This window comes from Morus notabilis, unplaced genomic scaffold (assembly GCF_000414095.1).
Source record: "Morus notabilis unplaced genomic scaffold, ASM41409v2 Scaffold699, whole genome shotgun sequence".
Taxonomy (NCBI): Eukaryota; Viridiplantae; Streptophyta; class Magnoliopsida; order Rosales; family Moraceae; genus Morus; species Morus notabilis.
This window is the reverse complement of record NW_010360714.1, coordinates 326,866-330,260: the sequence shown is the minus strand read 5'-3', so window position 1 is coordinate 330,260 and position 3,395 is coordinate 326,866. Positions and strand designations below refer to the sequence as shown.

At 38.9% G+C, this 3,395-nt stretch overlaps 1 long non-coding RNA gene across 1 annotated transcript; it reads left to right on the top strand.

Annotated features, from left to right (window-relative positions):
• Positions 1-1,034: 1,034 nt before the first annotated feature.
• On the top strand, positions 1,035-3,395 carry LOC21398053. The gene is made up of 3 exons (XR_002902123.1): positions 1,035-1,577; positions 2,684-2,734; positions 3,183-3,395. It is a non-coding gene; the product is annotated as an uncharacterized LOC21398053 (long non-coding RNA).

The window sequence follows — 3,395 nt, the reverse complement described above, 5'->3', positions numbered from 1 at the left end:
ACATATAGGATCATCTCTAGCCTCACCTAAATACTCTAGCCTAACTTGCACATAATTCCCATAAAATTCTAAAAAGAAAGTATGAGAATAAGAACAAGAAAATATGTGAGAATTTTTGCTCTAAAAATTCTAACTCCTATCACTTAGATAATGATCCTATTTATAGAGTTTGAATATGCTAAAAATATACAAATCGGATGCTTAATCGAGGTAGAAAAATCATCACGTTTCTGACGAGTGGGACACGTGTTGCCAAATGATTCGTGCGCGGGAGAAGAAGTGGTACACAACTGGCCCACGTGGAAGAGAACTGGACGCACGCGGGAGGGAAACTCGCGCGGAGAGGGAGCGTGCGCGGGAAACGCGCGTATGTGGGGGAACAGTGGGACACGTGGCGAGACCTGGCTGGAGGGGCACTAGCACGCGGGACCCACGCGGAAGAGAGAGGAAGCAGGCCTGACACGCGCGTGAGGAGAACTCGCGCAGAGAGCGGGCGGTGCGCGCCAGGCGCGCGTCTGCGAGGGGACAGCTGGGTTCCACGGCCTGCGGTGCGGCAGTGATTGACACGTGTCAGCTGGGTTGGCTCGCGGCTTCTTGGCTCGGCTCGCGGCTCTCGGCTCGGCTCGGCTGGATGATGGGCTGATGGGCTTTGGGCCGAATTGGGCTTTTCTTGGGCTCAACCTTTGGGTTTTGCTTGGTAAACTAGCCAAAATCCAATTGTTTTCTTCAAAAACCTGAAAAATAAAATAAATCCAATTAAAATTAAATCCTCTAAATTTAAGAATATTTGAAATTAAAATTACAAAATTGATAAAATAGTTTGACAATTATGAACATTAAAAGTGCAAATTCGTGCATTTATTAGTCACTAACACGAATTGTCACCGGTAGGCTCTGTTCATTTTACCGATTTGAGTTTAAAATTTAAGTTTTATTATAATAAAAAACTCTCAGAAATAATCACATCTAACTTTTTTATTAGAGTAAAAAATTCTCACGGAAAGTCACGTGTCTCTCCCCCTCTCTCTCCCGTCAACCCCTCGTTTCTCTCTCTATCTGTCGCCGCTTCCTCTTCTCTCTCCTCTCTGTCGGCGTTCGCGACTGGCGGCCATGGCCGAATGTCGCCGGAGCATCTCTCTCTTCTGATGTCTCTTTTTCCCTCTTCCTCTGCCTTCTCTCTCTGCGATGTGGACGGCGACCGAACCTCGTTGGAGCGCATGCCGCTTGAGTCGTCGCCCCTCTCTCTCATCTTTCCTTTCTACGTTGTCGCTGTCGCGAGGGGAAACGTGGCCGTGAGATCTAGTTCAACGTCGTGAGATCGGCGGATCTTTCTCGTTCTCGCATTCTCGGCGGATCTGCTTCTCTCGCCATCGCAAATCAGACGGCATCGGGAGGCTCCTCCTCGCTCGCCGTCGGACATCGATGGTGTCGGTAATGGTTCTTTTTCGCTCGTCGTCGCGAACTGAACAGTCTTGGAAGGTTCTTCGTCACTCGCCTTCGCGAAGATTCTATGGTTCTCTCCTGTGTTATCTTCGCGGTTGTGTGGGTAGACTACGGGCTCCGTCATTTCGGTCGAGGTACATACACGAATAGTTGTGATTTTTATGATTTTGTGTTCATTTATTCGAATTTGTTGAGGATCTTTTTGTTCATTTGCTTGTAAATATATCAGCTTAGTTTTTTTTTTTTTTTTTTTTTTAAATCTTGGGGTCTATATGATACTATGGCGTGGATATGAGATATTGTTGTTTGGATTAGTTGATTCAGATATGAGTTCTTTTGTGGTTTTGATTTGTTTTATGATCTCTGAAGTCTGAATCTATGTTTGATTACAATTTATTTTTTGTGCACTGAGGTTCGACAAGGTCTGCTGCCACTATTGAGATTTGCCTTTTGTTGTTTTTAGTGTTTATTCTGTTAGTTTTTTGTAGTTTCTAAATGAAATTTATGTGTAATTACATAAAGTTGGTGTTGATAATCTGTTTTTTGATATTGATTTGTGCTCTTGTTAACATTCAAATCCGTAGATAAGACTCATTAGTAACATTCAGAATGCACAGTTCTTTACTTGTGCTGTCTTTTCGTCCGATTGAGATTTGTGATAAGTATTATGTTCAGTGATTTTCTATTTATTATGAACTGATCTATATGATTTCTGTTTGATTGAGATATACTTTTTGTTCCAGTTGAGGTTTACAGGTTTTTCATAACTTTTTTTATCTTCAAGCTAAATCTAGGTTGATTTGCCTTTTTTTTTTTTTTATATTTTGTTTCTTAGTTTATTTTGAATCGTTGCCATATTTGATGCTACTAACTAGAACTAAGCAATAGTTAGTCCTCCTAAAGTTCCATGTTTGTTGGCTCGTGAATTGTCACTCACTAATATAGTTTTTTAAATAATGCATCCTCTTTTGAAGTATTCTATTTGCTTAAGATAAATCGTTCATGTATAAAATTTCTATAGGCATCATTGTAGTAATACATAGGCTTGCAAAATGAGATGATAATGGAATTTGTCATGAAACTCTAAGCAAAAATGAGGGGTGGCTTGGACCTTGCACACTGGCAAAAAGTTGGTGAATTGGTACATGATGGAATTTGTTATGAAACTCTAAGCAAAAATGTAGCTGAATTTTCTTTATACACAGGTTTTAAGCTATTTGTTGTTATTTCATGATTCCAGGTTCATGCCATATCGAAAGAACTAGTTCACAAGACTATCAACGGGACCGTGGTATGTGTGTGGCATTGATTTGACTCAATCTCATTGCATCCATTTGTGTATATATCTAGCTTTCTGTTAGGAGTTTATTGGATCAAGTGGCACATATGTATATATTGTAAATCTATATTTCACATATGATTCTAGGTTGTATTATTTATTCTAGCTCCCTTGTTGAGGTTTGTCTAGTGATTGTATTATTTATCACGATATGTTCCAAGACTTTTGAAATGTATCTGTAATTTTATTTTCCTGAAAACTTTTCAATTTTGAGTTTGATTATTGTGGCTACTCTTATGCAACTAATGCATAAAAATCCCAAATTGTTAAGAGTTGTTCTCTTTTTGTGGTTTTCTTTTGTAGGTTTAATTTTTTATTTGATTTCTAAAGTTTGAAGAATTGCATCCCTTAATTTATTTGGACCTTGGTTTTAGTTTGTGAAGATATGTTAAAATTGCAGGAAGAAGAAGTTGATGTTTGTGAAGAGAATATTGAAGCCACTGGAAGCCAACAACAGCCCCACGTGTTCTGCAAGAAACTTACTGCTGGAGTTTTGTTTTTTAGTTCGTGAAATAAATTTCTAGTAATATGTTGTTTCAGCATAGAATGTGTGTAATTTGTAAGAGTAATTTTGTTTTATTTTTATAATTTGATAATATTTGATGTTGGTTTT